This window comes from Fukomys damarensis, unplaced genomic scaffold (assembly GCF_012274545.1).
Source record: "Fukomys damarensis isolate Sample0158 unplaced genomic scaffold, DMR_v1.0_HiC HiC_scaffold_2, whole genome shotgun sequence".
Lineage (NCBI taxonomy): Eukaryota > Metazoa > Chordata > Mammalia > Rodentia > Bathyergidae > Fukomys > Fukomys damarensis.
Window position 1 is genome coordinate 23,185,306 of NW_022900914.1, and position 13,641 is coordinate 23,198,946.

Genomic DNA, 13,641 nt, shown 5'->3' on the forward strand with positions numbered 1-13,641 from the left:
TAGCCCAGGCGTCTCGAACTCACAGCGATCCTCCTGCCTCAGCCTCCTGAGTGCTGGGATTACAGGTGTGAGCCACCATGCCCAGCCCGTAGATGTGCTTTTGAGCTCAACTGGTCACAAACACTGAAAATCTAGTGCTTTTTATTTTCCAGTTCTTAAAACTTTACATTATTTCTCGTGTCTGTAGAAGAAAGATAACAGCAATGTTGTGGTTAAGAGCACAGCATATGAGTCAGCTATGCTGGGTTTCCTATTGCTTTCTGGCTGCTTGAAGTCAGGCACATTACTCCTCTGAACTTTAGTTTCTTCATCTGTAAATAGGGCATGATAATTTTACCTTTTTCATAGCATTGTATACTGAATTAAATAAGGTAATGAATATAAAAACCAGTTAGCACCACGTACATATTAAACAGGACATAAATACTATACAATAGTGCCATTCTATACCTTTGTGACGCAAGCACCTACTTTCTGGCATTTCTATTAGCCATAACGTCAGTATTTTATGCCCTGCTTAGCTATGCCTTTCCTACTCTAAATATATGTTGTTTCATTTTTTTCAGTGGTAGACGCAATACATTCAAATTATGCAAAAGAGATCCCCAGCACCAAAAAAAAAAAAAAAAAAAAAGAGAGAGAGAGAGAAGGCAAGGCAGTTATGGATAAAAGCTATGATCTGAGAATAAAAAGGCAGCATTTAAAAATCAGGAAAAAGGCCAGGCATGGTGGTGCACACCTGTAATCCCAGCACTTGGGAGTCTGAGGCAGGAACTGTGAGTTTGAGACCAGCCTAGACTACATAGTGAGTTCCAGGTCAGTCTCAACAACATAGTGAGACCCTGTCTCAAAAAAACCAAAAAAAAAAAAAAAAAAAAAAGAGAGAGATAAAAATCAGGAAAAATCAGGACACTTTCATAAAATGTGAAATTATATTGTTAACCAGTAGTTAAAAACAAATAGTAAGTTGGGCTGGGGATTTAGCTCAAGTGGTTCCTGCTTCACAAGCACAAGGTCCGGAGTTCGATCCCCCATACAAAAAAACAAAACAAAAAACAAATGGTAAGCAAGACATGGTGGCCTGTAATTCCAGAACTGAAGAGGCTGAAGCAAGAGGATCTCTGTGAGTTTGAGGTCAGCTTTGGCTACATAGTGAGTTACATAGTGAGTTACCAGCCTGAACTACATAGCAAGACAATGTCTCAAAAAACAAAAGGAATCCCCCCAAACTAACAACAATAGAAAACAAATGGTATAATGTTCCAATAATTGTTTATTAATTTTTAAATTTATTTTATTTTATTTTTGGTACTGGAGATCAAACTTGGGACCTTGCGCTTATAAGGCAGGCACTGGAACCACCGAGATAAATCTCCAGCCCTATTAATTTGTTTTAAATTGAAATGAATTCAGTGGGAGTAGAAAAAAAAAATTTGAGTTTCAGAGAAGTCAGGCTGGAGAGTTCCCTCTGTGTAGTGTGTGTGTGTGTGTGTGTGTGTGTGTGTGTGTGTGTGTGTGTTGGGACAATGATTAAGGGAGGGTCTTGAGCAGTAATCTGAAAGGTTGAATCAGAGAAAGGGGTGGAGAGGTCCCTCTGTGTAGTGTGTGTGTGTGTGTGTGTGTGTGTGTGTGTGTGTGTGTGTTGGGACAATGATTAAGGGAGGGTCTTGAGCAGTAATCTGAAAGGTTGAGATGAGATACAAATAGTGTTCTGAAAAAACTGAACTCAGACACTGAGTTTTTTCATTCTTCCTAATATTCCTTTGGGGGTGGTCAAGGATTTATTTTCACTGGCAATGGTTTAACAGTGTATAAAGTCATACATGACCATGATGAAAGCAAAACCATCAGAGAAATCTCAAGAGGGCTAAAAGTAACACAAGGAAAGAAATCAGTGGGTACTCTTTTGAAACAGTGGAAAGTATTCCCATTTGTTTCTGATTAATAATACTAATAAAGCCCCACTTTCCACACAGGGATAGATAAATCTGCTAGTGTTCCTAGTAAGAGACAATCTGCATGATAAATGAACTACATTCATGTGTTTTAACCAGATCTCAAAGTAATTTAGTCTCCTGGCAGAGACAGTAGCGTGTACCTTATACTGCACTCCCAGTCTCTGTGGTCAGGTTGGGGCTGGGTTCCCAGTTCTGGTTCCCAGTTCGAGGTGAGCAGAGATGATCTGAGGGCCCTCATAAACTTCTGCTCTCTTAAGTCACAGCATTATGTTTCTAGTGCTGCCAAATAAAACCAGCTTTTTAGCTTAAATGACAGCAGTAAACTTTCTTACCAGAACAGAGGCCAAGGTATCCGACAGGTTTTATTTCTCCCGGGGTCTCTCTCTGACAAATGCCCACCTCCTTCTTGCATGCCCACTTCTCTTTTTTCTCTGTGTGCACGCATCTGCAGGGGGCTTCCTCTTCGTATAGGGACACAAGTCAGATCGGATTAGGGGCTCCTCTCATGGCCTTATTTTAATTTACTCACCTTCTAAAAAAGGTTACCTCCAAATTCCAGCACATTTGAGGTACTGGAGGTTGGAACTTCAGCATATGGATCTGGGATCTCGGGGACACAATTCAGTCAGTCCAGTAGGCACTGACTGAGATTTGGGGATTTATTTTGTCGGCACAGTGTTGATCAATACAGTTCTCTTGAGAAGAGGAAGCAAGATGTATTTGGTTCAAACAAATACATTATGTTTATGTGCAGGAATGTGTACACACGTGTGCAGATGTGTGAGAAAGAAATGTACTAGAATGTCACAGCTTGTGAATGAGTAACAAGATTTCAAGATATTGTTTCCCCCATCCCTTGGCTCAGTGGGTAAGTCCTGGGGACGGCAGCCTCTGGTTATTCAACCCAAGTCGTGAACTGTCCATAATGCTGTACAAATTATATTTCCTATTCATGCAATGGTTTTAAAAAATGTTGTGTTTGGTAGTTAAGCTCCCAATAAATGCTCACAAAATGGGGGAACTACTCACACATACACACGGAGAGAAGATAAAAGTATTTAGAGTGAATAAAAATCTTCCAAATGCTTTCTTTGTACTGAGCTACATCCCCACCCCTTTTTTATTTTTTTGTTTTAAGACAGCTTCTCACTAAATTGCCCAGGCTGAGCTTGAATTTGTGATCCTTCTGCCTTAGCTTCTCAGAATGCTGGATTACAGGCATGTGCCACCACACCCAACTTCAATTGTTTCTTAGAAGTTAAGTTTTAAGAAAGTTAAAAAGTTTAGTTTTAATCTGAGACCCGACCTTTAGACAGTTATATTAAAATCAAATTAACTTTTTCCTCTTTGAATAGCTATTTTACCCATGTCGGATTGATTTTATAATGTTCTGCATTATTCATTCAGAAAATATTGGTGCATTGTGTTATGCAAATCTTCCTACATTGACACACTTTTTAAAAAGTCAGATTCGAGGCTGGCAGTGTCGCTCGTGATAGGGTGATGCCTTAGTTACTTTTCTCATCGCTGAGACAAAACACCCAACACCCAAAGTGAAAGGAGATTTATTGCAGCTCACAGTTTATAGAGGTTCCAGTTCATAGTTGACTGGCTCCACAGCAGAGGGGCATCGCAGAGCAGGCAGGAGGGCAGCAGAAGACAGGTGGCAACAGCAGCAGCAGCAAGTGTGGCAACAGCCCTGTTCTGCCCCTTACATTCTCTGCAGGCCACCCTCCCTCAGAGCAGGTTGCACTCACCCTCAGGGCGCGCCTTCCCATTATCCACACCCAGAACTGTGCCGAACCAATCAGTGGACTAATTTAGTAACCACACACCCTCAATCCTGGCATCACACACCTACATCCAGCCACCTCTCAAAGCCCCACCTATGAGCACGTAAGAGGCTTTGGGGGGACATCTAGATGCAAGCCATAACAAGTGGTTACCTAGCATGTGTCAGGGCCTTGGGTTTGATCTCCAGCAACAAAAACAAACAAAAACCTCACATCCCTTAGCATTACCTCCTACCTCACTGGAAAAGGTCAAGTTCACAGGAGCAGCTAAAAGTTTCTTAATATTCGCTGGGTGTGATAGCACAACTACTCAAGAGCCTGGGGGCAGAAGAACCACCAAAAACAACAACAACAACAACAAAAAACCCCAAGATGGGGTGGAGGTTAGAGATGTAGCTTAATAGTAGAGTATCCTTGGGTTCAATGCCCAGTGTAGAACATACAAAAAATTGCCTAAAATTCTGATTTTTACTTGGAAATTCAAATTTTATCATTCCCATCAAAAATGCTATCAACGGTTTTCCTCAAAGTGGCAGGATCACTTTGTTTGAGGGGAAAAGGTCTGTCGAACACCCAAGTGTGAATCATTAATTGGTTTATTAGTCTTTCTTTCAGGTCAATGGAGCCTGCACCTCAGACACAAGTGCTTTCTCCAGATAGCCCCTAGTACCCTGTTGGTTTGCGGCAAGAAAATATTCCATTTTGTCAGATGGAATATTTAAAAGATGCATACTCAAAGATGGAGATCAAATAAGATTAAGAATTTTTTACTTCTTGCCAGGCGTGGTGGTGCATGCCTGCAATCCCAGCACTCGGGAGGCTGAGGTAGGAGGATTGCTGTGAGCTCGAGACCAGCCTGAGTTACATGGTGAGTTGCAGGTCAGTCTCAACCACATAGTGAGACCCTGTCTCAAAAAAAAAAAAAAACCAAAAAAAAAAAAATTTTTTTTTTAAAATTTCTTCACTAAAGACATTCTGAAGGGAACCTAGCTTTTAATTTTTAATTATTTTTGGAGACAGGGATCAAACCCAGGCCCTTGTGCAGGCTGAGTACCTGCTGTACCATTTAGCTGAACCCCACCCTGCATGAAAAGTCTCTGATATTGGAAATCAAATGCTGGAGCAGATCACTCATTATGACATGTGCGCTTTTAAATCAAGGTGTTCTCCTCCACCTCTCCGAGTGACTTTTGGATTCTCCAGTCTTCAAATTGTTGGAGTAGTAGCACTTGAGCTGTAACACTTGGCTGCAATGCTGAGCTGTTCTGCTTTCCCACAACAATAGCAAAATGAGGAAAATGTACATCCAAACCGCACTGAAGTCATGTGTCACGGTGCACAGCTATTATCTCTGCACTCTGGGAGGCTAAGGCAAGATGATTACACACTGAAGCCCAGGATGGGCACCTTGGTGACTTAGTAAGACACCGTCTCAAAAGGAAAAACAAAAAAGGCTGGAGATGTAGTAACTCAGTGCACAGGCCCTAGGTTCACTCCCTAAAACTGCAACAAAGCAAAACAAAACACCGCCCCCACCCCCCACCCCACCCCGCAAGACCTTCTGAAATGGCTAGAAACCGTAAAGCCAGATAACAACTACTGGCAAGGATGATGAGCGTCTGGAACCCAGGACGTAGCTGGTGAGAATGCAGAATGACTCAATTTCTTTGAAAAACAGTCCAGCAGTTTCTCAGACAATTAAACAGAGAGTGGCCATGTGATCCAGAGAGTCCACATCTAAGTCTATACCCAAGGGGAAAAAAGTACATCCACACAGAAACTTAGACCTAAGTGTGTAAGTAGCACTGCTCACAAATTACCAAAATGTGAAAATAATCCAACTATTCACCAACAGATGAATGGATGAGCAAAATATAGTTCATCCATTTAATGGATGGGGAGACTAAAGCCGGAGAGAGGAGGAAACTGACTTAAAGTCAAAGCTGGGACGCTAGCCCAGGTTTCTGGTTCCTGCAGTAGAGTACATTTCATTCTCCAGAATGGTATTACAAAGTCCCTTTCACTTCCAGGAGAAAATTCAATGATTGTAACCAGTGCATGCAACTGGAGCGAGCCTAAGAGGTAGAAACAAAGTATCTAGAAGAAAAGTACTCTCTCTACAATTCTGCTCTAAACAATGTCATCCTTTGTGGAGAGGAATGGGAAACTGCAGACAAGCTGAGCTGAGTAAGAGAAGAGAAACAGAATTCACGTTCTCACTTTAAACACTGCACCATTTATGGGCAAGCTTATAAATGGAGTCGCACCAGTTGCAGGGCATTGTGCCAACTCCTTTAAAAATAGCTATTCATAAAAATAGACAAAATGCAGCACACACATTTTGATGAGTTTACAGGTTAGTGAGTGTCCTACCCATTCGTGGCCAAATACATTATCGTGGACAGCGTCTGCTTTTCTCCCCTGCATGCTTAGCCAGGGTCACAGCTATACTGATACCTCTGACTTACATCATACCTTACGTATCCGCCTGCTTTTACCTTGTATCACGTCCGATGCTCAAAACAGCCCTGTGAAATCAATAGGGCAGGTATTATTAGCCCCACTTCGCAGATAGGAAACTATTTTTAGGTAAGTAGGACAAGGCATTGTTAACATCCTCATTTTATGAATGAGGAGACTTAATTTACACACGTAGTGCGATACAAATATCTCCAGGAGAGAACTTACACCTCTAGCAAATATCTGAAATTTCGGGAATTATTTAAAACTGGAGAAGGGACCAGAGTAGGCAGCTGGGATACTTACGGGAATGATAGGTTTATTGCTGCTTTCTATTTCTTACACTTTCATAAACTGCTTTGAGGCAGATCGGTTCCCGGGCCGCCAAGTCTTGGTGTGCTAGGGAATGACTGACAGGACCGTCCCTTGCATAACTCCATGTGACACCATTCACATGGGGTGACGCCATCCCCATAGCATTCGTTATGAGTAGCAGGTGTCCTCTGGAGTCGACAAAGCAGTGTGAACCCTAAGTTAGAGATGCAGCATGGGTAGATATCACGAACATGAATGAGGCAAATCTCAAGACCTGGCTCAGGTCCCTCCTCCTCCGCGTAATCTCCAATAACTTCTCCTGTCCTAATAGCCCTGTCTATGAATCATGTATTTGGATACTTGTTTATATTCCATTTTAATCTAGTTTGTTTTTTGTTTCATTCTTCTGTTTTACCTTTTTTTTTTGTTTTTTTTTTTTGAGACAGGGTCTCACTATGTACCTCAGACTGCCCTGGAACTCACTATATAGCCCAGGCTGGTCTCAACTCAAAGCGATCCTCCTGCCTCAGCCTCCCGAGTGCTGGGATTATAGGTGTGCACCACCACACCCGGCTCTTCTCTGTTTTACCTTTAAAGTTTGACTGGTAGAAGTTTTAGCTCCTTGAAAAGATTATAACTCTGAAAATAGAAGCCATACTATTTTTCACATATTTATGCTTCAAACTTTTCTTATCCAGAATGATAAGTATAGTAGTGAAAATTAATTTAAGCAGCCTGTTTGCTTTCAACGACTACAGTTATTTGGTGTGAGTATAGTGAAAGAATGTAAGTAAATCTAAACTGGGCTTCACAGTGCATGCCTGTCATCCCAGCACTCAGGAGGCTGAGGCAGGAGGATCACTGTGAGTTCAAGGCCAGTTTGGGCTACACAGTGTGTTCAAGGTCAGCCTGAACTACATAGTGAGACTCTGTCTCAAAAAACCCAAACAAAACAAAACCACCTTAAACTGGCTGATTTAAGCAACAGAAAATTATTTTCTTACAGTTGCAGAGTCAATTAACTAGCACAGGACATCAGAATTTCTCTTAACTTTTTCAAACAATACGCATCAAATTATTTCTTCTCTTGCAAAAAATTAAAATGGAAATCATTAACAAATGACACCAAATTACAATACTTTTTTTTTTCCTATTTAATATTGACTTTACAAACACTACTGTTTCTTTTCTGGAGTTTCACTGTTGATGGGACATTTTTCCAACAAAAACAAAATCATTAAAAATATATATATATATCTATTTTGACCTCAAAAGCAATGCCTCCTGGTGACTTTACTCTGCTTTATTTTTCTGAACTGATAAACAACTTCATGTAAAGTAAGAATATAATCTGGGGGGCTGGGGATTTAGCCCAGTGGTTCCAGCACCTGCCTTGCAAGCACAAGGACCCGAGTTCAATCCCCGGTACAAAAAAAAAAAAGAGAATATAATCTGGGCATGGTGGTCTATACCTGTAATCTCAGCCCCAGGGAGGCTGAGACAGGAGGACTGTTGAGAGTTCAAGGCCTGAATTACACAGGGAGACTGGGCCTCAAAATATATATATATATAAATAAAAATAAATATTAAAATTTTAAAAAAGAAAGAAAGAAAAAAGAATATAATTTTCACAATGAATAATGCATCCCCAATATTACTGTAGAGTATGAATACTTAAAAATACAGCTAGTTTTACTAAGCTTTTAAAAATTTTTTGTTTTGATTTTAAAATGTGGCTACCTATCTGTCTTTATTAAGACAATATTTATTTGATATCTAGTTGAAATAAAAGATTTAGGTCTAACTGAATAAGCAGCATAATTATTTTTTCAGGGTAATAAAAATGAACATTTTATGAGCACCACAGAAGACATCATTCACATAAGGTCACACCAAATAGAAGTTTTGCTCATTGAATTAAAAATAGATCAGCTCAGTGACTCAGCAGGAAGCTTATTGCCATTGCCTACTGAAAACATCCTAATTCTTCCCTGTACGGCTTCACAGTGGAGTACTCGTGGCTTTATGGGGATTAACTTATTTAGATACTAGGAATAAAACCGCAGTATATCTAGGACATTCTGTGAGATAAAACAGCACTGAGAATATTATGGGTCAAATTCTAGTTACCTATTTGGTATTCATAAATTTGTCTTCAACGTACCTATTTAAATTCCTTTTACTGCGAGTATTGTATTATGGGTTAGATTCTAGTTATGTAAGCCCACATTCAAAATAATGATGTAAATTTCTTTTCACAAATATACAATAATATTATAGCTAAACTGAAAGTGAATGGCGAAATCAGGTTACAGATAGTAATTGACCTATCTCTGATTTCTAGAGCAATGCCTGCTTTATTATTCCTGCCTGACTTCCCCTGCTATTGGAGGAAAAGCTCATTGGAGGAGAGGGGATGCTTTAATGTACTAAATATTATTTAATGCTTTAATTTACTAAATATTAAATGAAAGCCATGCAAGTGGGCCACCATAAATGCATCACTTTGCCATAAAGGACTACTTTGAACTCAACTTAATTGAGAAACAGTAGAAACAGGAGGAGTTCTTTGCCCTCTCCACATTGGCCTGGACGCATGGCACTGCTCTCGATTTGTAAAACTGTCCCACTCTTCCACACCAGAAAGAGAATGACTCTAGAGACCACTTGAGTTGAGTCTGCCTAACAAACCTTACTAGACAAACTTGTGTACCATATATTTCCTAGTCACCCTCCCACAATTTACCTCCCTAGAGCCCTAACTCACTTTTCCTTTACTTGCTTCACAGTTTATCCTCTTTGTTAAATAGTATATAAAGCCCCCAGGTCTGACCCAGCTTCTTTGGGTTTTGACTTCTTTTCCGTGATGTTCTTTGCTTGTAAGATAAAAGTTCTCTGCCTTTTCTACTGTTAATCTGTCTTCTGCTAATTATTTTATTCCAAATAAAGAAAATAAGAGTGCAGAGAAGGTTTTTCCCCCCTACAACTACATTTAGTCAAGGAAAAGTCACCTTCAGATTTAAAGCATCAGGGATAGTCTTACACATACATTGAATTTATTTCTCCTGAGAGCAGAGAATGAGGAATAGAAGGTGCTGTGGGTTGAATGTGACCCCACAAGGTCATATATAGGAAACTTAATCTACCACCTAAAATTGTTGGGAGGTGGGGTCTCATAAAGAGGTGTGAGGGCTCTACCCTTCTGACTGGATTAATGTTGCTAATGTAGGAGAAGTTTTATCAATGGAAGAGTGGATTTGCTATAAAAGTACATTTGGCTCTCTCTTAATGTTCTGCTTTCTTGCCCTCTTGCCCTTTCACCTTTTACTGTGGGTGACAGATCATGAAGGACCTTACAGATGCCAGTATGATCGTCTTAGACCACGAACCACATACATGTCTTTCTTTCTTTTTTGAGACAGGGTCTGGGCCTGTAATTCAGACTGGCCTTGAAGTCACTGTGTAGCCCAGGCTTACCTTGTCTTTTCTTTTTAAATTACCCAGTCTGTGGTATTCTACTATAGCCACAAAAACAGACTAAGAAAGAAGGCCTGTGTTATGATTTTCCTTGTTATGATTTAGATCTAGAATGTCCCCCAAAGTCCTGTGTGTTCAGAGGTGGAGTCTTGGGGGAGTGAATTGATCTCAGGAACATAGTCCTTATCAGTAGTTCGATCCACTGTAAGGCCCAAATTAACCTCTCCTCTTTTAAATTAAGGTATTGGGTATTTTATCCCAGTGATAAAGGCAGTGACTAAAATATCCCTCAAAGAATCGCCCTTGAAATTGTTGACTATCAATAGGAAATGCTTTAAACTAGCATTTCTCATTTATGTCTTTTTTTTTTTTTTTCCAGTACTGGGGATTGAACTCAGGACCTTGAGCTCTCCAGGCAGGCATGATGCCACTGGGATGGGATGTCCGTCCCATCATTTATGTCTTAGTATGCAAGGCTCCACTTTAAAAAAATCACATTTTCCATAAGCACTACTACAATTGTAGTGGGGGATCTAAATACCCCACTGTCACAAGTAGACAGGTCATTTAGACAAAAAATCAACAACGAAATACTAGAGCTGAACCAAGCTTTTGACAAATGGACTTAATAGCTGTCTATAGGGTGTTCCACCCCACAAAATAAAAATATACATTCTTTTGTCTGCACACAGGTCATTCTCCAAAATAGATCACATACTAGCTCATAGAACATGTTTAAGTAAATATAAAGGAGTTGAAGTTATATATGTATATTATCAGACCATAGTGCAATTAAACTGGAGATCAATAGTAAAAGAAACCACAAGAACTTCACACACACATGGAAATTGAATAACACTCTCCTGAACAACCAATGGATCACAGAGGAAATTAAAGAAGAAATTAGACAGTTTTTACAAATAAATGATAATGCCAATACAACATACAGGAATCTATGGGACACAACGAAAGCAGTTCAAAGAGGGAATTTTATAGCAGTGAATGTCCACACTAGGAAAATAGAGCAAGCTCAAAAAAACAAACTAATGCTAAATCTTAAGCTTCTAGAAAAAGAAGAGCAAGACAAACCCAAAGCTCATACAAGGGAGGAAATTATAAAGATCAGAGCAGAAATCAATGCAATGGAGACTAAGAGAATGATACAAAAAAAATCAATGAATCAAAGAGTTAGTTTTTTGAAAGAATAAATAAAATTGATAAACCCTTAGCCAACCTCGTCAAAAAAAGGAAAGAAAAGGTTCAAATTCATGCAATTCGGAATGAAAAAGGTGAGGTCACAACAGATCCAGCAGAAATCCAGAGGATCATCAATACCTACTTTGAGAAACTGTACTCTTATAAAACGAAAAACACAGAAGAAATGGACAGCTTTCTAGATATGTATGTATTACCAAAGTTGAATAGAGAAGATATAAAAATTCTAAATACCCCAATTACAATTAGTGAAATCGAAAAAATAATTAAAAATTCATCAACAAAGAAAAGCCCAGGTCCTGATGGCTTCACTGCTGAATTCTATAAAACATTTAGAGAAGAACTATTGCCACCACTCTTTAAACTTTTCAATGAAATTGAAAGGGAAGCAATATTTGCAAATTCATTCCTGGAAGCAAGTGTTACTTTGATTCCAAAACCAGGGAAAGGCCCAACCAAAAAAAAAAAAGAACTATAGGCCAACCTCCCTAATGAACATAGATGCAAAAATCCTCAATAAGATACTGGCAAACAAAATACAGAGGCCCATGAAGAAGATCATACACCCTAACCAAGTTGGATTTATTCCACGGATGCATGGATGGTTCAACATACATAACTCAATGAATGTAATAAACTATATTAACAGAGTCAACAAAAATCATATGATCATCTCAGTAGATGCACAAAAAACATTCAACAAATTTCAGCACCCATCCATGATGAAAATCCTGCAGAAAATTGGAATAGATGACCTTTATTTTAACTTGATAAAGGCTATTTATGAAAAACCAACAGTCAACATCACACTAAATGGTCAAAAACTGAAAATCTGCACTCTAAAATCAGGAAGAAGACAAGGATGTCCACTCTCACTACTCCTATTTAATATAGTTTTGGAAACGTTAGCCACAGCAATTAGACAAGTGAAAGAAATAAAAGCAATAAAGATAAGAAAGGAAGAAGTTGAACTGTCATTATTTGCTCATGATATGACACTTTACATAGAAGACCCAAAAAACTCTGCCAAAAGACTTCTAGACTTAATCGACAGATTCAGTAGAATGGCTGGGTACAAGGTAAACACTCAAAAATCAATAGCCTTCTTGTACATAAATAACAGACTCACTGAGAGAGAAATTATGGAAAAAATCCCTTTCACAATAGTATCCCCCCCCAAAAAAAAGAAATATCTAGGAATTAATCTAACAAAGGAAGCAAAAGACCTCTACATTGAAAACTACAACACTCTGAAAAAAGAGACTGAAGAGGATATATGAAAATGGAAAGACATCCCTTGTTCCTGGGTAGGAGGAACACCAATTCAGTGAAAATGGCCGTACTTCCAAAACTGCTTTACAGATTCAATGCAATCCCTATTGAAATCCCAACAGCATATTTCACAGAACTAGAGAAAAACAATCCAAAAATTCACTTGGAACTAGAAGAGACTTAGAATAGCAAAAGCCATTCTAGGCAATAGAGATATGGCAGGGGGTATCACACAATTCCCCAACATGAAACTATACTACAAAGCCACTGTGTTAAAAACAGCATGGTACTGGCAAAGAAACAGGCCCAAAGATCAGTGGAATAGATTAGAAGATACAGAAACAATGCCAGACATACTCAGCTACCTTATCTTTGACAAAGGACCAACCATCCCCACTGGAGGAAAAATAGCCTCTTTAATAAATGGTGTTGGAAAACTGGATTTCAACCTGCCAAAGATTAAAACTAGATCCCTATCTTTCACCATGCACTAAACTAAAATCCAAGTGGATTAAAGATCTAAATATTAAAACAGAAACACTAAACTTGTTGGAAGATAAGCTAGGTAAAACTCTTGAAGACTTTGGCATAAGAAAAGACTTAATGAACAAATCCTCAGTAGCACGGGAACTAGCAGAAAGAATCAACAACTGGGATCTCATCTTTTAAAAAAGCTTCAGCACTGCAAGAGAAACCACCAACAGTGCTAAGAGACAACCTGCAATGTGGGAAAAAATTTTTTAGCTATTCCTCAGACAAAGGTCTACTATCTAGAATATATAAATAACTAAAAATAACCAGGGTCCCCAAATATAAAGACCCGATTAAAAAATGGGCATCTGAAATGAACAGACATTTCTCAGATAAATAAGTAAAAGCAGCAGCCAGGCGTGGGGGTGTGGTGGTGCATGCCTGTAATCCCAGCACTTGGGAGGCTGAGGTAGGAGGATCGCTGTGAGTTTGAGACAAGCCTGGGCTACATAGTGAGTTCCAGGTCAGTGTCAACTACATAGTGAGACCCTGTCTCAAAAAACAAATAAACAAACAAAAAACAGAAGTAAAAGCAGAGAAAAAATATATGAAAAAATGTTCCACATCACTGGTCATTTGAGAGATGCAGATGAAAACAACACTGAGATTCCACCTCAACC